Here is a 21,839-nt window from a genome sequence, read left to right on the forward strand (position 1 = left end):
TAATTCATTTAGTTCAGCTGACAGATGAGTACTGAGGAGAGTAATTAACGGCTGTCAGAGGGACTTCAAATTGAATTAGGGCTCGGAGCCCTGGAATCGATGGATAAGACGGAGCCTGGCCAAACTTCCACTCTCCGCTTACCTGTAATAACACAAAATAGCCCTTCAGCCGCAAGTAGGTTCAACTTGACTTTACACGATAATTATAACAAAGCCTGAGGGACCAATAGCAAGAGCCGAATCAAGGATTCAGGACCTCCCCAATCAATAATGCCCAGGTCAGCTCGACGGCCAACTTTAACAAATCGCCTTCACCACTAATGCACCGTCAACACTGTACACTTTCCCGTTTCCACTTGCTACAACTTCCTCCAGTTACCAACTTGAAAAGTGTCCATCCCGCTTTTCCTCGTTTTCCAGGCCGCTGGATTTCCTTATTTGTAACGAACTGAAATAGTCGATAGTAATTCTTGACTAGATTGAGGAGTTTTCCATCATTCGAGCTACTTTTGTGAATGGATATTTTGAGATAAGTATATAAAGGGACCCGACCCAAATTCTCAACCCATCTCTTTTTTTTTCTGTATATGTATGTATTCCAGATGGCATATGATTCAGCCTACATATGCAATAAGCAAACAACCAATATTTTTATTTTGTAGATTTTCAATTACGCCTAGAAAAAAAGACAAAAATTTTTTTTTAAAATTTATTTATTGATATTTACAACTGTATAAAAAATAGAACAAGTAAATTTGATCATAATGACATAATGATATGATACAGGATGTAGAGAAACTACCCAGTAGTAGAACTCTAAAAACAGTTTACAATATAAGGTCACAAGGCCATCTTCTTTTCAGGCGCCTCGGAGGATTGCCAGGAATGGAAGAGGAAGCAAGGTTAGAAACTAGTGGGTTTGGGTGGTTAGGGAGTTTATTATGGAAGGAATAATATCGGGTTCGGGCTAGATCGGTTACATAAGGAACATTTAGGCTTTATGGATGGTTTTATTAGTAACAAAATAAGGAGCATTGAGGATTTTACGAAGGATTTTGGATTGTAAAGATTGGGTGCGAGAGGAGTTCGAAGGTTTAGTGGAGCCCCAAAGCTCAACTCCGTATACGACAAAAATAGTTTGGTGGATGTGGTTCAATTGATGATATAAATCAATGATTGATTTGAATGATCTGTCTATTCTTAAGCATTTTTACCCGAGAGCATTTAATTTATTGGTAAATATTAAAAACAGCCACAGCGTTAGGAAATAAGTAATAGTGATAAATGATCACATTCAAACTGAAATAAAAAAAATACATATACATGAATAGAATCTCTACATGCAAATAAACAGAAAAATAAATAAAGCGAACATAATAAAACTATGTACATGAAGAAATAAGGATAAATCCAAACGAATACAATTTTGAACTAATATAACATTAAATAAAATAAAATAATATAGAAAATAAATAAATAAGCACTAATCACATTTAGACTCTTATATACAATCTTTGCACTCTCGACCTGAGGATCCCCGAGCCCACTCCATCCTCCACGCATGAGGGGTAGACCAGGGCTCATGGAGATCCCAGCACATCGCTCTCACCACGTCACAGTAAGTGTACTAAAGCCGCAAACACTCTACATGAGCGGAGCATCTGGTCATTGCCAGAACTTTATCCAATTGTCGATTTTCTTTTATAATAGGTCTCTTGGTCACTGCCTTTTCAACCTTCGAGGTATATTGTAGGGATGGGTGGAACTGGTAAGGATTGATCTAAAGGATTAAAATGATTAGGAAGGTTTACATGGAATTTGAGAATTTGTTTGGTATGAGGTCAAGGACAAAAGGATATGAAAGTCGAGGTGTAGTGTTCTGTTGGAAACCCATTCTTAAGAATTATCCAAAGGAGTACACTCTTAGAAAGGCAAAATAATAAAAATATTCGTAGTTTAAATAATAAAATTTTATCCATTTTAGTCTCAAAACATTTTCATTCTAATTTTTATTAAAATATATAAGTCCGACGTTTCGGCCATCCTCAGGGGCAATACAATACTGTTGTGATAAATTTTTAATAATGAAGGAGACTGATAAATTTTTATTTTAATGTGAAAATTGACTAATTAGGGTAATTTGTTGGATTGATCTGGGCAGAATAGCCTGAAGTTGTTTTTTAAATAATTTAGTTCTAAAATTGTCTCTGAGGATGGCCGAATTGGCTGAAACGTCGGACTTGAAAATAATATTCTGTTTGAATTGAAAATTCTGAGGGAGAGCAGTGAGGGGGGGTTAGTGAAGATGCACTAGTAGTGGGGACTTGAGGCTTTAGAATAACAGCTTTAATTTACTATCATTTTAAAGGTTCACTTTTGCTGAGTTTCTTTAAAAAAAATTATTTATTTATTTTATTGAGAAAATAAAACTATGCATCAAAAAAAAAAAAAAAAAAATCAAAAATATACATAAAATGGGCTGTTTTCCTTCCCAATTACTAATATTTTATTTTTATTATTATATACAATACGTGTTGTGTTTTCCGTAAGAATATAGACATTTATAAATGAAAAAGTTTTTTGCAACAAAAATACAACTATTTTCCTAATCAAATATCTGCTATTAGACTATGCAAATTATTTAATATTGGACTGTTGATATATCCGTGCACAGTTTGATAACCATAACATACCGTAACAAAAATAAATCTAGTGTGGTGCACGCATAACACCACTTTCACTTACCCCCTTACTTTGAGTTGGTATTAATTTTTGCTCGCCTTACGACAAATGTTTCTAAATTATTCACTGAATCAATAATTTCTCGTATTATTTTTCCAAATGAGCCTTTCAATCACACTTTAAATTTTTGGAATAAATGAAAAAACTTCTTCAAAATCGACTGGTTCGATCCGTACTAAAGTTGGGGAAAGTTTAAAATAATAATTACCAAATATTAATTATATCAAATTAAAATAAAATTCTTCGACGAATCTAAATTTCAAAGTCACGAAAAGTTTATTCCCAAACATTATTTTTTTTTCGTACCCTCCATGAAAAAATTAGGAATAATTAGGTGCAATGATGTCAGTTGAGAAAGTGCTTCCTTTTTCTACCCATGGGTATTTTAAGGGTTGTGTCGAGTACTAGGGGTATTCATGATCTTTAGTTTAACACGTAAAAGCGTGTTAAATGGAGAAGTATTTCCTCCTTTTACCATGTTTAAACGATACATGGTTGAGAGTCTGTTACTAGGTAGATGCAAGCTGAGCTCGTCACCGTTTTGTTTGTTATGTTAGGTTACTTGCTCGTAGTTTGTGTTTTAATTTATTAGCAGTGTTTTGAATGTTTTTAAAACTAATAAAGCAATGTATGACAATAATTATAATGTAATGACTGCTGTCAATTAGCTTATCTTAATTCGCTTGCTCACAAATTAAACGACCAACAAAGCAATAAGGAGGCAATTTAGGCATGTTGTAATAAATTACTCTAATTAAAACTTATAAGTAAACAATAACATGAAGTTTTGGAAGGAAAGGTTATAAAACAAGTTCCTCAGAAAATCCGCTAGGAGCTCTCATGAATTTAACATATAACTTACCTTTAAATATGGCTGCTCACAACCCTATACTTATAATATTTAACATGGTAAAACATTTTACATTTAACACATCATGAATATCCCTACTGTATGTGCTGAGTCGATTGCGCCGTACTGCCGTATTTCCTAACATTATTACAGTAATAATTGGCCGTATTGACCTACAAATATAGATTATTAACATAATAAATATGGTGAGACGTTTTTTACTTTCATAAATGTATATTAATGGTACTGTATACACACCAACCTGTGGGTTATTTATTTTGATCCACTTTAAAATAATGCCATACGTACACGATTTAATATTATAAATATTAAAATTCCTACGTTGTTAAAAATTAATTAGATAAGAATACATTTTTCTATTAAGTATAGGGGAAAAATATGGTTGACTATCCACAGGCTTCTTGTGACTATCCGGTTATGGTTATTATATTATTATATTATTAATCTGGTTGACTATCCGAAGCATGAAAAGTAGATAAAAAAAAAAAAATAATAATGTCAACTAGTAGTTCCATTGAGTTGAATTTATAACATCAATGAATTTTAATTAGATGAAAGGGGTGAAGAAGTAGAGAAAAAATGTTTGAATATGGCTAAAGGCAAAAAGATCGAAATGTAAAAATTAGATTGAGATTGTTTGCAGATAAAATTAATAAAAAATTGTATTCTTATTTTATTTTTTTTTTTTTTATAACGTGGGTTTAATAAGGTCTTAAGAATATTTTCCTCAATTATTTTGATTGATAATTAACAATTTAAAAATAAATCTCACTAAAAAAAAAAAAAAAAAGATACAACAATAATTAAGTTATTCATCATAACAAAGTATTTATGCAAAGTATCTCTACAAGCAAGATCTAGTCTATAATTTCAACATCACCTTAAACTAACAAGAAGGATAACACTAAGAGGGGGTAGGAAATAAGGCAAGGCTTGCGTCCTGTAGGCGAGGAGACAAAGGAAGACTGCTGGGACCACCACATCCCCAAGATAATTAATATGACTGCTCCGGCTTAGAGCGGTAATGGACATTATGCATGGCCCCGGCTCCCAAGTTGTAGGTAAGTCGCTGCTCCTTAGGGCCTACAGTTGGACTTAATAAGTCCCCCTTTATTGTCCATTATTGATCGCCTTATCTCTCTCCTCCTCTACCTCCTCTTATGCCTAATGCATCACGGATTAGATCTTACCTCTTGTCTCTAGCCATGCTCTGCATAAATTCTCGTAATGAAAATATTTATATCTAAGATATTGAGCAAGTTTTTTTTTCTATAAAAATAAAACTTCCTTGGTTTTAAAGGTTAACCCTTAAAATATTATAACTTCAAAATTTTACAAAAAGATTTTTATTAGAAATTATTTCTAACCTAATTTGACAAGTAAGTTAAGAATCAGTCCTTAATCCTTAGCGAAGGTTTTCATGCAATAAAACTGAAAATTCACTGGATATCGTTTAAAAGAACATCGGATATAGCGCTTATAGCGTGGAGAAATTACAAACCCGTGATGCTGAGAGCTTTATCAAAGTATTTATAAATGGATATAGCAACCATTGTTATGACAACAAATTAATGTAAAATTGAAGTAATTTGTTAGGTATTAACAATTAAAGTAATTGATTTTTAAAAATTCCTATTTCACATTCTTCCAATGTAAATTTGATTTCCCAAACTATCAGTAAGTTGTATACAGAATAAGATTTCAAACTGAAGAATCTTTAATAGACATTCATAACACTCACTTCCATCATTTTCATCAGCATGAATGAAATATGAAAATAATCGAAAAACAAAATATCAAGGCATTCTTGAAATTAAGAATTAAATATTCTAATAAAAATAAAATAAAAAAATAACACAAGTTCCTATCTATAACTACCTATTCCTATTGCTATATGGATGCAGTAAAGGTTAGTTTTATGAACAGGAACTCAAGGGTTTTATTGTGAAATGCTACAATCTGAACCGCTTAAGGGTAATATAAAAAGGTATTACTACTGTATATAAACATTCATAAGCCATTCACATAAATAAAACTTTTTTTCTCTTTTATTCACAACTGTAAATAATATTTTACAATCAGTGTATGAGATTTTATAAAATATAATGTCATAAAGTCACGAAGGAAAAAAAAAATTGAAATAAAATAAATACTCTAATGTGCCGTGACTAGGATCCATGTAAAAAAAGGTTTAAATTAAATCTATAGTACAAAGCACGAAAGTTGGAATGTGGGCATTTTTATAATGTCGCTACACTTAATTCCAACACTGACGGTCTTATTGTTCCGGTTGGACCGGTTCTGCCGTTAAAGTAGCTAGTAGTTGGTTCTTTGTTGCAGAGTACTTCCGATAATAAACAAAATTAATATTATTGACGGTACAGCGAATAAGTACTACTACATATCAATTCGGTGAAGTAGTAAATTAGTATGTCGTAAACAAAAAACCGCAATTTTTATTTATTTTTTTGCAAATTTAACTCAAAAGTGATGAATATCACTTAATATGAATCCAAACGAATTTTTTTAGTGGTAACAAGGTTACGAAGCAACTAATCAGTTTGATGAAGAAACGAATTTTTCTTTATTCGTTACTATATTCTTTCGGTTTTCCTCCTATAACGGTGGTTCAGAGTGAAAAAGTTATAATAAAACAAATTATAGCGACATATTAACTGGCCATATAAATAAATTATAATACTTATTCGACGCATAATTTAATGCTGTTTTTTTAAAAATTGTAAATATAATTTCTTATAAGATTAATTTGTCGCTGGGATGCACCGTTTAGGAATTATATTTGTATGATTTTTTTGCATATTTACCGGAACCACCAATAACCTAGTGAGGATCACGTATAAAAAGCTAAAAAACCGACTGATAAGGGTTAAAATTTAGTAATATACTTATACATATAAGTTTTAGAACTTACATGATAAGGAGCTTAAATTTCGTTTTTTGATTCATATCAAATTTAAATGCTAGTATAAAATAAAGCTATGGCTGTTATTCGAAGTTTTTAGTTCCGACAGATTCAAACAACCATTAACTTAACGAAAAGTTAGTACAATGAAGCACATATAGAGGAATTCAGTGGATAATGCCGGGATCGCATGTTTATCCAGGAATATAGCTTATATATATAGGAATATGCTGCTTGCTGTGGTCGCTCCCAAGCTAAGCAGTTTGGACTTGCTAATGGCTCCACGCCAACATGCCCCCGATTCACCTCGTCTCTATCCTGAATTAAATTTTACTTACGCACCCTTTGCCTATTATAATATTCCACGATACTAACTAAATCCAATATATTTTTGGAAACATTTTCATTCATTTTTAAAGTCCCTTTCATACTGTATCGCATTCTTAACTCAATACTAACTTTAAATTTGCCGTTACAGTGCATTTTTTTTATTATATTACTTGTGACGACATATTACCTATAGAAAGTAATTAAAAAATGTTAGCCAATGACTTACTCTTTTTCAAGACGAGGGAGAGATAAAATGTTTTTTGTTATCAAATAATGCAATCCATCAAAATTAAATAAATAAAATATAGTTTAAGAAAGATAATTAATAATAGAAAATAATACTATTCAACGAGGTCTAAAAAAAATCATATAACCTTAAAACTTCCTCAATCTTTTATTTATTTATTGGATGACGTTTGGGACTAATTTAATCCATTTTCAAACCCAATCCCTGGCGATAGACTGCTCATAAACTGTCCATAAATTGTATTTCATCAAATTATTCTAGTATAAAGTGCGCCTTCAACTTAAAGCCAGGCGTTACTCCACTTTATAAAGGTAGTTGTATTGTTAAGAGTAGACTGTATTTGAAAATTAGTTGAAGAATCGACATGGATTGAAAGAAAACCTTCCTGGTTAAGTGAATTTTCATTCGGGGTCGATGGAAATTGTAGTTATTGATGGTAATGATGAAGAAGAAGTAAAAAGAAATCGGAGGTGAACTTACTCCTTGTTTTCTTCTCCTCCGCAACTATCTCCTCTGTTGCCGAAGAGCCATTTCCTAAATGTTCTGATGAAAAATTGATTTTCAATGAAAAGAAAATGATTTTCTCAGATAAAATGGCTCTCTCATGCACCTTAGTCTCTTCTTCTTTCCACAGAGGGCCCTGGGGCTGGTAAGGTTTGACTACTGGCAACAAGGGGCGTTATCAGTGCTTATATTGTGGGGAGGGGCTTTTTCATTTTAGACGAAACGCTCGACATTATAATTAAAACATCTCTGTGGATTTTTATGTTACTATTTACAGTTCCTTAACTGTAGGGCCGTCTGTAGCTCAGGGTATTGAGACGTACGTCTTTACAAAGTGGGAACTGCAGCGGCAGTCTGCACCGGTCTGCGAAATCAAGTTTTATTTTTGTGGTGGCTCTACGAAATAAAAACTTGACCCTCCAACAGAATAGGGTGGTACACTGTACAAAACCCTGTGTGATTTTCCCCAGAAGTTGCGATACAGAAGAATATAATGATACCCTTAGCGTATGATATTATGTTAGATAAAAAAATTTAAAAATAAGTTAAAGTATTATCAAATGAAATGAAACAACTTAAACAAATTCATACTTCTGTACAATAATTACACTCATACTGGAGAACTCTGAACCAATCTTTGCCTCTATATGAATAGCAAAACAGAATTACAGGAGTTCTCCATATTTCTCTTCTGAATAAGAGCGTAAGAGCCAAAGGTTACTCGACAGAATAGAACATATTACTATATTAGAATCCACATTTAAATTTAAATTACAAATGATTTTAATTTAGGTCAATAGGTTAATTAATTATTAGTAAACATTTTCAAACATGGATACTTTTTGATCCGAAGACTTTTAAATTTTAAAAGAAAATGTGGTGTGGTGCGGTGATGTGGATTTCAAGAACTCGCTCATGAAACAATTTTCACCTCAAGAGGCGAAGATTTCAAACAATAATAATTTATTTTTGAGTGGCTATGAAATTTGAATTTTCTTGAGGTGAATAACGAATATCCACTTTATTTCTGTCTAGAATACAACAATTTAACAAAAGATAACCAAGCTGTTTGTGCACGTATAATTGCAATCGGGAGAGATCAGACAACTTGTCTGTCTCCGGTTTTCCAGTGTCTATTTTGCTGTCACTATTACTCCAGTTTCATATTTATTTAATTATCAAATTATTTTTTATTACTATATAGTTTCGAATGACTCTTATAACCTACGGAATCATTCAGAAGAAACTGTATCTCCTTAGGGTACCTAAAATCTTTCTTAACAATTTTGAGATGCTAAATAATTTCGCAAAGCCAAGAAGAATAAGATGAAATGAATTTGGTCTCAGTGAAGATTTATTTTTTGGATAAATTTCCTGCTTTATTGATAGCTATCCCTTAAGGAGCCTGCTTGTGATTATACTGTCGCCTTGAAGACTGTTCAAGTACGTTGATACGGAATCAACAAAAGGACACCTGTGATATCAAAACCCTCCTCGGAGGACAACAAGGCCTACGGTAATTAATTGCTCTCTCCACAATGATCCCTTTATAACTGCTGCTAATGGCTTAGTAATTGCTGAGCCATTAAATTATTTAACATACCTACATCATACTAATGTCATGTGCAATTAACTAACCGCCGCGGACGGGTAACTTACCTACCCATCTCTACGCCTCTACTTCCTTCAGCCATTGTATTGTTTCCTAATTGTTTCGCGGAATTTAATGGTCTGCTGAGTTAATAGAATTCAGAACGAAATATGATATTATTACAGTTTAATAATTCATTCTGTGTGGAGTCATAAATTGGGTTTCATTATGAGTGAATTAAACATTTATTTATTGAAACTTCAAATACTCTTCTAACAGGGCTAGATTATATGACTATGTAGCATAGTAGTGCTAAAGTCGTTATTTTTCGGAAACAACTTGGTCAACATACAACATTAAAGCCCTAATAAGGATCATTAATGATGTATATTTTATTTATGTATTCTAAATTGAATGAAACCAAAATTGAGTTGATAACGCAACGTAAAACCTATAATGAAAAAAAAAAAAAGAAGAATTCAATGTGAACTTTAACCAAGTTAATAGAAAGTAAAAGAAAAAAAGTGATAAGTTCACATCTTTTCATTTATTTTGTTTTTCGAGACTATAAAAATAAGATAATTAAAAATATAATTAAAGAAATAAAAAAATATGGCTACATATGAATGAAAAACATTTAATAATTCTAAAAGTAATAATTTTTTTTTAATAATTATTTATATCAAGTATTTCTTTTATCTAACATTTATTAAATATCTATATATTAATTTTTTTTTAAATGTATTTATTTATTTGTTTTTCCGTGAACTGATCTACTGCTGTTGACTACTATGTCTTTGGATTGATTTCACATTGTTATTAAATGATAAATTCGTTTAATTTGTTTAACCATCGAACTTGGGCAGCTCAAAACTGGAGAGGGTCTGAGAAAGTGAATTATGGATAATAACTTTGTCAATTAAATAAAATAAAATTGTCAAATGCAATGAAATTGTTAAATAGAAAAAACAATTGTATTAAGTGCGTAGACGAGTATTCATAGTAAAAAAAAAAAGGCAGGGGAAAAAAATTTTTTTTATTATACGGTATAATATATGTATTACATATATTTCCTGTCATGGATTGATTGGTACGCTGTGTATTTTGGCAACCCAATGTATTTGAGCAGCATGGCTAAATAAAGTATTTCTATCGTAGATATAAAATCCCCGTGAAAAATGACATCATTAAAAAAAGTAGCTGGAGATTAAAAAAAGAAACAGAATTTAAAAAAAAAATTAATACAAATACTTTCTGGAGTTGTGGTTTGAAAGTATATTTTAATATGTTCACTAAAATGAAGATGAAAACAGCGTATATAACGTTACAAAAAAAAAATGTGAAAAATAAATAAATAAGAATAATATTGTGATATGTTTTTGTTATTATTATATTTATTTATATTTAAAAAAAGTGGATCCTTAGTCGTTTTGATTAAACAATTTAGAGAATTTTGATACTAAGGTATAAAAGAACAATATACAATAAAAACACAAAGATGAAAATAGAAAACATAAGAGAGGAAACAAAAAATATGGGAATCATTAATAATTAAAATAGAGAAAATATAGGACTAAGCGATCACAAACTACAGATGGCGGGATGGCGGTATTTAGTTCTTTTTTTTCTTTTATGTTGTTCTACATTCTTTTTTATACTATAATTTTCATGTTTTCTTTTTATAATTGAACTCTTCTATGATAAGTTGATTGATGCAATAAATTTACGCACTCCTTTCTGTATTTGGAAATTTTTTTTCGGAAGAGAGGTTAAGTTGTATGGAGTCTTTCTTTAAAATTAAACTCAGAAAAAATATGTTTATTTAATTATATCGATTTATTTTATTTGTAGACTAATTTACCATTTCCTCAATCAGAAGAATCATCGAGAAAAAATATTTTATATTTTAAAAATTATAACAACGATATATTAGAGAAATTTAGAATAGCATAATGAGAGAAGACGGGTAGAGAGTGATGTGTGACTGAGGAAAGAGGGCAGGGAGAAGAGTCTAAAGAATAATGAGAAGAGGTCTCTATTGATTTCCAGAGCTCCCCGCGAGGCGCTGGAGCGGTCCTCCCTCTTTTTAAACTAGACCTACACCGCACCGTTCTAATGAGCGTCTTCTTTCCGAACCCGCAACGTCTTCCAACGGAGCCGGGGGCGTCATCTAACCGTCTCAGGAGCATCCTACTGATCGATGAAATTTCTGAAAAGGAATTACAAAACATAAAAACTTTTTTCAATTGGGGAAGAATAACATTTAATCCGTGAGCATCTCCTTCTGTATCTATCAGCAAAACACTAATGTTCAAATTGGACTCGTCTTAAAAAGAATTATCTCACAAGATCACATGAATCACAGATTCATAAGGCCATAAGCCTGACGTATACAAAATAAAGAAATAAAAGATACTGCTCATAACCAATTTGGATTTCAAACATATTAGAGTCCTCATGATAAAGGAGCTAACGAAAATTTCCTATGGATTTAAATATAACGCGATCGTATATCAATTTATTATTTTATTTTTTCGAATTCTTATTAGAACACCTTTCTATATTTTCGGACACACAGAAAAAACTTGAGTTATAGATTTAATCTATCTTGCAAAATTCTAAAATGTTTAAATTCCTTTATATGTTTTCGGAGGCGTAAAAATCAATTTTATGATTCTACGGTGCAGTATCGATTTATTTTAACTCTTAAATCTTTCAAAATGTTACGAGTCAAAAATCTGATTTCAAAACTTTTTAATTCACTTTATAATTGACAACTTATACACCTTCCAAAAGTATTTAAAAAAAGTGGTAGTAAAAAAATAAGTTAGTTAAAATAAATATAAGCGAGTGTAATGATCCTAAAATCGATAGTATTTTTATTTCTTCATCTTAGAAAGCATATAAAGAGATCCAAAAACATATATAAGGTGATTTCAGAAAGATATCTGAAATAAGAAAATTAAAAAAAATAGATATGCGTGTGCGCGATCTTAAAATTGATTGCATTTTAATTTTCTGCAGCTGATAAAACACGGAGAAGGCCTAGTATATCTAATATGACGTTTGAGGCGGCAAGTAAGTTTTAAGGGAAAATAGTCCCATAGAAGAGGCCTATTCGATTTGTTGATGAAACTTTGTCTTTTAACTTCTTTTTTCTAAGATATTACCGTCAAGTAATTAGCTAAATATTATTAAAATCTTATTGCAGAGAGGTGTCTTCAATTTAATGGTTAAAAAAAATTCAAGCCTAAGAATCCCAGCGCCTAACATTGTAATGGGTGATAATTTTTTTAGTTAATATTTGGTGGTATTAGTTTAGAGATAACCCCAGGACATTCTTTTTTTTAAATTTTAATTTAGACTTTTTTTTATGGGTACCTGAAAATTGGGCTTTATTACTTAAAGTACATTTTCAGTGCACTTTAAAATAGTAAAATTCGGAGATACTTATATACTTTTTTGTAAAAAAAAATTGTTACACTCATAAAAAAAGAAGTGAAAACATTTTTTCTCATACTATCAATACCCATATGTATGGGTATCCTCTGGGCTTTTCATCAAATATTCGGAGAATGTTAAAGCAAAGCAAGTGTACTGAAAATGTTACTTTTTATCAAGGGCTATCGCAGGCCTTGCGTGCAGCATGCCAAGCGATGACAAGCTCTGTGAAGACTAAAAGAAAGATAGTCTTCTTGAGAACATCTATCAGCATTCCTGATGGAGCGTCAGTTTTAAATCTGAATTTTTAATTTTATTTTAAGGAAAATATTTTTGAGACCGGGTAATATTTTTAGAGTGCTTATTAAATAGATAAATAAAATCTATACTATTTTAAATCAAATTATACTATAATAAAGAAACAAAAAAATCTTAATTAATTAGCCAAATTTATGTTGGTTACAAAATCATGAGAACGTAAATAAATATTTCCAATAACATAAAAGAAACAAAAATAACAAACTATATTTAGACATATATTTCGATTCTGAAGTTTTTATTTAAACATTAAAAGAAATTTGCATTAAATTATTTTAATATTAATATCACTTTGTACTTTGTAAGGGACTATTGTTCTTAGAACAATATTTGTACAAGAAGGTGATTTTTTTCAAGATTTCCATCAACCGTCAGATTTTCCCCAATTAAGAGTACCCAGTTTATAGAGGCTAGGCGTGCCCCAGGAGGCCTCCAGAACCCACAGGGTTGACTCAAGATTACAGTAACAGAATAAATAATTATCTGCCATAGCCGAATTCAACATCTGAAAATTTAAAAAGTTAAACTTTACTAATTCGTTCAGTTAAAATAGCACATGTATTATTCTTTTACATGTGCCATTTTAATTTATAATTTTAGCTTATAAATTTTACCCCAGTGGGGACCCCCTGTCCACCTAAAGGCGGACAAACCACTATTTTACAAATTACAAATTATACAACTGTTCATTTAATTCTACTAATTGTCCTTCAAATTGTATTACTGTAATTTACATTTTCCCCCAAGGCCCGAGGGTGCGCGGGGTTGATATCGGGGGATGATGGGAAAACGGGTTGAAGGAGACTTCTTTTACTGCATTGGTAATGCATTCCAAGAGAAGGCTGAGGAATCGGATATTTTGGAAAAGTAATAATTTATATGAATTCTGTAGTTCAGATAGTATTATTTTTTCAATATAGTGTAAGCAAGAAAAAGCTTGTAAGTCTTTATCCCAGCACGTAAACTAGTACTTCAATTTAGTGCCTCTTCGAAAACAATGTTAGTTAGAACTTTTTCTTCTAAATCATAATAAATTTTTACTCCGTCCTTGCTCCTGCACCTTAAAGGAGCCACATACATTCCCTAATCTTGTTCCCTTCGCTGTTACAAATAAATTGTGACTGACAAAGATACCTCTACAATATAAATATCATCTATATCTACTTAATTTATATATTGTTATGTATTTTTTTATTTTCTCCGAATTCCATAATTAATGTTATCTCGTTTTGTTTTTCAGTCCCTCTGAAAATCAGGTTACAACATGGATACAAATAAGTAAGTTTTGTTTATTTGTGTATCTTTGCTGACCCCACTCTCCGACCATCATCTCTTCATATCAATCTACTTTCAACTATTATCTTTTCACTGTATTTTCTTTTTTCCCTATATATTCAACCGTTCATCAAGGATAATTGTCGCGCAATTTTTTCTAACTAGACAAGAGTGCTGCGAATTTTTTTTAGCCCTTGAAGGAAAGTTCCGTGGCGAAAAAAGTTTGGTGATTATTATGACCAGAAAAATAATATATTTGCTTAGAATTATTAAGTATTATATAAGTAATTAATTATAATCCTATTAGACACTAATTATAATCTATTCAAGCGTCATTAATTAGTTACAGATTTTTTAAGATATCCATGCGGTAGGTATGACAATTATCAACTCCCTGCAAACTTTTATTTACAACTCATAATTACTCTACCACCGAGGTAGCTATTAAACAGTAACAAACATCAGGTTCGTATCAATTGAAAATTTATGTTGCCTACACTTGTAGAGTCAACAGCGACGGTCTCAACACAAACAAAGAGTAAAAGCTACAACCCAATGAAAATTATCGATGTTTAAATAAAAAGGAAAAGAAGAAATATACACAACTGTTTAGCCGATTCCCGGCGGGAGCATGAGTGGACATAATGAAATATGCAGGGGCGGGGACGGCTGGCGCGAACTCTCTTAATTACAGACAGCCCACCTGGCCCTGGAATATTGATGAGGCCCGACATGTCTCTGATGGTGGATACGTCTTTCATTAGTCCTGGATTAAAGATGTAAACCCGGGAATTGTCAATTATTCAGGAGTTTGTCGTCTTCGGGAGTGGAAGGCCATGTCGTCGGAGGAGTTGATACTTGTGCAAGTTGCAGAGGATTTCGGGGTTGGTCGGGTCACCTAGAAAATTTTTTAGAAGGTAACGATCGGAATGCCTAAGTATGATTATTGATTAAAAGTAGAAATGTAAATAAAACTTAAGAGCAGTTAAAATTAATAGTAGCTTTCACTTCATAGTGATTTCCTATTCTTAAGATTTTATATTAGATATCCATATCCGGTATTTCGCTTTGTTATTAATATCGACTTCAAACTTTGGTAACTACATTCTAAAAAAAAAAAAGTAATGGAAATATCGATATGCTATTTAAGTAAAATGTTATAAATTAAATATTAAAATCATATTGATATAGCATATCAATATCGATGTCAAACTCTGGTAACAATATAACCAATATTATATATTATGTCATCGAAATATCAATATTTCATTTTAAAAAGATTAGAAACTTTTATGCAAAGCTTTAAAACGAAATATTCATATTTTGTTTTAATATTGTTTATCGATTTCGATATTCGATATTTTTATAATCATCGATATAAAAGTAAAGTGATGATATTAAAACTCTATTTAATCGAAATATCGATATTTCATTTAAAAGGACTAGAAATGTTTATGGAAAGCTTCAAAATGATAAATTGATTTTTTTTCAATAATTTAAATCGTGGTAAAACATGATAACGAATTATGATTAATTAATTGGTAAAGAACTTTTTTTTTTTAATTAATGTTTTTGACATCACTGACTTTTTAAAAACTGATTTCATAAATTGTTGAAGGAATGTTTAGGAAATTTATTTTCTTTTAAAACGATAATCATGTTATTTATTTATAGTAAGTGACTGCTGGTTGAAGGTAAAACATTATTAATTAACAAATATTTTTATATTGTAAAAGTTTTCCACGGAACGCCAACTTTATCATTATCAAGGGATGGGAAAAATCAATAATAATTGCTCGGTATTTGGTAAAATATAATTATTTAGGGTATTATTTGGAGTGATCTGAAAAGAAGCTATAAAAACTTTAGGTCAAGGGAATTTAATCCATCAATAGAAAATCCTAAATGTACGCATATTTTCTGCTCCGTAAATAAACCCTGCAGAAGAGGCATATATATTAAATAATTTTTGCATACACCATCAAAAAAGCATATTAAATGCTAATAGTATTAGATACTAAATAGTATTAAATATTTGTAATTACAAATTGTACGGAAGATAATATATAGAAAATTATTTACAAAAGAAAACAAAGAACATAAAATATAACAATAAGAGGTGTGAGAAAATAAATATAAAATAGTAATAATAAATAAAATAAAACTGAGTAAATTTTACAATTAAAACAAATAATAATAATAAAATAGAATAGAATAAAAAATGACATAACAAATATTTAAACTTTAAATACCTAAAAGAAGCTTTTTCAAGTGACTATCAAATTATATTAAAGGGTATTTTTCTATCTTAAAAATTCTAGCATATAAAACACTATATTCTGTTTTAATTAATAATAATAAATATGTATAAAATACAAATAATCCGGTTAAAATGATAATAAATTAAAAAAAAAGTAATATTAAAAAGAAGAACAGACTTAAAATTATTTTCAACCTAAATAATTTTATATGGTTTAAAAAAAATAAAATAAATGAATAAAACATAAGAGAAATTATAATTACATAGAAAAAAAGAGTATAAAAACTACTGTGTACAAAATATTAAAGTTTGTCACTCCACACATTAACATTGCAGGTCTATGCTGTAGTGAATTCTTAAAATTGTTTCTTGTATTTATTGTACAATATATTTGTTCGAGGTAGAAGCCATGAGTCCCTTTCAATTAGAAATGATTTTAGCAAGCTATATATTTTGTTATCATATTTGTGAAAATTTTTGTGCTCTTTCATTCGTCTATATATTTTAAGTAAAATCTCTGTAAGTATTGGTTAGTTGGTCCGTGTTATGTAAGAAATTGAGTCAGTTTTTATATGAGTATATTTCGAAATTATTTTGAAAGGATTAATAATATACAGTCAGTTTGCCATCTGGTTGATAAAACATAACTAAATTTTAGATGAACGAATTAGTGTAGTACTCAAATGTTTCTTTGTTAGAAGGTTCTTAGGCTGTTTTATTTCAAACAACTTATCAGGAATCGACTTAAAAAGTAGTTGAGAAACTAGCCGTGCTGTGTTGGTTGAAGTTTGATGGCATGATAAGTATCTTTTTCTGGCCTCATCAGCCAAGCACACAACGCAAGAAATTTTCATTGGAGGACCTCTGCCATCCTAAAGCACAACCCCCAAATATCAGACCAAACCAATAGATGTAGTAGAGTGATACCTATAATTGGATAGCTGATTCCGTTATTCATTAAGAAAAGTTTTTAACAAGTTGGTGAAATAAATTATATCTGGATATAAGAGACCTAGGGAAATAACAAGAATTTGTATATGTAAATGGTTTTATAGAGAAGTAGACCATGCGAACAGAGTACTCCAAAAAGTAGTATTTCTCCGTTTTCAGGGTTGTTTAATTTAATTTTTTTTTTAACAGATAATTTTACTTTATATCTCCATAAAATTATTTAATTAATTACTAATATAAATTAATATTTTTATTCGTAAATTTTGACTTTTCGATAGTGATGGAAATTGATGATTTCTTGATGAATTATGATGGAAATACGTGACTATAATACATGAATTTTAGTCAGGAATTTTTTTAAGCTTCCGATGATTAATTAGTCAAAATATTAATGCTTGAGAGATTTGGAATCTTCCAATATGATAATATTGGCGAACAAAATTAAATTTTTTATTTAATTTTTATCAATTTTATCACAATTAATGACAAGCGCGAATCCAGCAAAAGCACGTGTCGGTTGTTCATAGTTCCGTAAGTCCTTTTTGTTCACACTGTTTTGTTCATGCTATGTGACCAGGAAAACTCTCACTATACAATTGAAAAGCTAATGTTCAAGTAAGAGCCAAGAGATACCAACAACACATTTGAGGGAAATAGCCGTGAAAATGCACAGATGCGGAAGATACTCCATATCGATGCAAGGATCTGAGACCAGAGCGACGAAGCGGATCCGAAGAGCGATGCGGTTCACACGAGAGAGGTATTATGAAAATGAGAGACAGTTGGCGAGGCTGGACACGTAGGGGAAGACTACCGGACAGACAAAGATCTCGAGGAACAATGGGCGTTTAGCGAGAGGCTGAAGACAATGGGCATTACCTGCTCGATTTCCGATCTGTGGAGGTTGTTCAACTCCTGTTTACGGTACGGACACAGGTGAGCAGCTTCGACCATTACCTGCCTCCTTGCGACACCACGGCTGTTAGCGTATCACTCTACGTGCCTAGCCTTCTCTCCGCTCATTAGTAGAGAGTGAAAATGTGAGCGGCAGAAGAAGAAACGATGGGGGCGGTTCTAGAAGAGGATGATACCTCGCTGTATTGGTCGTGACATTGGAATAACAAGTTTGGTATGCCATTGGGAATGTCTGGTAAAAGGGGAGGTGATTAAGTTCATAAATTAATTTATAAGTTTATAACGAACGAATGGAGGAAATATATGGCGGATAAAAAAAGAATTAATTTATCACTACGAAATTATATAAATTTGAGTTCATTTTATTCCAGCTTTAAGTCGATATATGTAGCTAAATATTAAACATTTTTTAAATACAAAGACTATTTATTGTTTTATTTTATTTTAATAAATAGTTCTTTAGCGCACTTTCTCAGCCTCCACTAGCTCATTACCAGTGATGCGCTGGGATCTCAAAGAGCTCTGCTGTACCTCTCATACGTGGGCTCAGTGATCCTCCCCGTCGATAGTGTAATGTGACTGGAGATTATTTTATTTATTTATTTTTCTATTTTATTTATTTCCGATTTCTTGTTCGTAGTTCGATTATTTCTTTATCCTTCTGTTTGTATATATTTAGAGAGATGTTTTAATAATTTTCTATGTAATTTTTTTCTTTCATTTATTTATTTTTATTATAATGTTATTTTATTTTAGTATGAATGTAAACATTTATCACTACTATCTATTGCCCAGCAATGTTGTGGCTGATTATAATATTTATCAATAAATAAAAACAAATAAAATAAATCAATTAATAGTTTTAATTAGAAATTAGAATTTTAAATCTATTTAAGTATCTGATCTCAAAACTCATATTTTTAATTTTTCAAATACCTAAAATTCTTCCTCCCCTCTAAAACTGGCGCTTCAGGCTTATGCCCTGTTGGCATCGTAAATTAGTACCAGCATAAAAAAACATTGATATTGTTAGATTTTGTTATCTTTTTGTACCTACCTCAATCTTCGTGGTACTGAAAGAATCGTTCTTACCTGTGTTATCTAATGCGGTTTGATAAAATCTAAATAAAAAAAAAATATATATATATATAATTCCATCTTGACATACATAGAATTTCAGAACAAACCTTAAAGATGGTCTACACATTTGTTCCGACTAATTTTCGAGATAAACAAGCTAAAATCTTAATACTAAGAAGTCACCTGAATAACAATAAGAAATATTTACTAAAGCAAGCTTTTCAAATCATTTAAAAAAGTGTACCTTTAAGGAAGTTGTCCAAATTTTTGAACCGATAGAAATCTGGATTTGTTGGAGATAAATCTGGCGAATAAGGAGGATGTGAAAGGACTTCGTAATACAACTTGTTTAGCTTCTTCACTGTCCGTTGTCAAACATGAGGTTTGGCATTGTCCTATAAGAGTATAGGTCCCTTCCAATTAACAAATGCAGGTTTTTATATATATATTATATTTTTATGATGCATTATGTCAATATCAAAGCAGTACGAATTGTATGTGATGGTTTCACACCTCTAGGTAAAAAGGAGAAATGAATTATTTATACCATAGACTAGCATAAAGACACCAATATTTTTTTGTATACAAATTTGGTTTTGGCATGAGTCACTTCACTGTTTAACCACTGACATGATTGATGCCTGTAGTGATAAACTCATTTAAAAAAAAAATTAAAAAATTCACGTGGTTCTATTAGGACGATAATAAATATTAAAAAGAAAGGCTTAATAATGGCTCATTATAATCTTTAAACATAAACTTTGTAAGAAACTAAAGTCCACTAATCCAACTTTGAATTTCGAACAATAAAAACGGACATTTTATATGAAATGACCCAATTGTAAAATCTACTTGAGAGGGGAAATTTAATATTTTGAATTAAACTAGTTATGTTTTTTAAGTTATTAAGAATAATAGCTTTTTTGGAAAAATAATAATATAAACTCTCACAATTAAAGGCAATAAATATTTATTCATAATTTATATATAGACTAAACAAGAGAAAACAAAAATGTAGATAATAACAGTAATACTTAGAATCTTTAAAAACAATGTACTTCAATGTAAAACAAAAACAAATAGAATAAGTTTTAGTTGACTTTTTAATAATGTATTTATTAAGTTTTTATAGAAAACTCCTTATTTAAGAAATATGTTTGATAAATCTAAATAATAAAATTTGGATAAATAGTTAAAATTTATTTTTATCATTTTTTTTTAAATATTTATTTATTGCTATTTACAACTGTACATTATAATACATTTAGTAAATCTGATCTAAGTTAAATTGGAGTGTTACAGGCGTGTAGAGAAACTACCCATTGGTAGCACTCTAATGACATTTTACATTAGCTGGTTTCGTGGCCATCTTCTTTTCAGGCGCCTCGGAGGATTGTCGGGAATGGAAGAGGATGCAAGATTAGAAACTAGGGGGTTTGAGTGGTTAGAGAGTTTAAAATGGAAGGAGTGATATCTGGTTCGGGCTAGATCGGTTAAATAGGGAACATTAAGGTCTTTATGTATGATTTTATTTGTGGCAAAGTAAGGAGCATTGAGGATTTTACGAAGGATTTTGTATTGTAAAGATTGAATACGAGAGGAATTCGAAGGTTTAGTGGAGCCCCAAAGCTCAACTCCATATGTCCAGATTGGCCTTATTACAGTCATGTAGATCAGTCTTTTGTAATGTGTTGGAAGTTTAGACCGTTTGTCTAGTAAGTGCTGTAATAGTCGAAATCGACGTGCAGTTTCCTGTCTTTTCAGTCGGGTGTGAGGATTAGATTTTTATCATGAACTGTTTCTTTCTAAAAAATAAGGCCCAGGTAATACGAAACGCTAAAATGATAAAATCTATAGGAGTCAGTCACATGTCTTTCGTCTTAAACTAGAATTTATATTTCTTAACTATATTGATATTAGTAAACCAATTCCTACTAATCTTTAAAATTTTCAAAATGTATAAATAAAAAAAAAAACGACAAATATCGTTAAGACTTCAGAAGTTTGAGCCTGATAAATCGGTAATTAAATATTTCAAACCAATTGTATTATATATATTTTATGAGACAACACTGAAAGGAAACCTTAACTCCGGCGCAACGGGTTTTTAATAACTATAACGCAGTCAAATAACATTCAAGATTTTTGGTGCTTAAAATTAATGTTAATATAAGTATGAAATGAATATCTGCATAATGAGTAAAACTAACAGGGAAATTAGAGCAGTATGTTTAATGCTATTGATATACATAACACAAAAATAAATAAAAACCAATATGAGTATGTTGATATCAATATATGTATATATATATATTACGTGTCTGCGGCGATAGAATGATAAAACAAAGCAAAAGATTAGGGGAATAACACTCTTGATACAAAAACAAGACT

At 30.7% G+C, this 21,839-nt stretch overlaps 1 long non-coding RNA gene across 6 annotated transcripts in view; it reads left to right on the forward strand.

The window, feature by feature from the left end:
- LOC106678711 (uncharacterized) overlaps positions 1-21,839 on the forward strand; it is a 263,439-nt gene that overhangs the window by 209,540 nt on the left and 32,060 nt on the right. Inside the window, exon 11 of one of the 6 annotated variants that reach the window (XR_010844479.1) lies at positions 14,208-14,245. The exons of the other annotated variants lie outside the window; for them this stretch is intronic. This is a non-coding gene — a long non-coding RNA (uncharacterized lncRNA). The remainder of the gene's footprint in view (positions 1-14,207; positions 14,246-21,839) is intronic. 6 annotated transcript variants of the gene reach the window in all.

Source organism: Halyomorpha halys, unplaced genomic scaffold (assembly GCF_000696795.3).
Source record: "Halyomorpha halys isolate HHAL.00 unplaced genomic scaffold, Hhal_1.1 Scaffold157.1, whole genome shotgun sequence".
Taxonomy (NCBI): domain Eukaryota; kingdom Metazoa; phylum Arthropoda; class Insecta; order Hemiptera; family Pentatomidae; genus Halyomorpha; species Halyomorpha halys.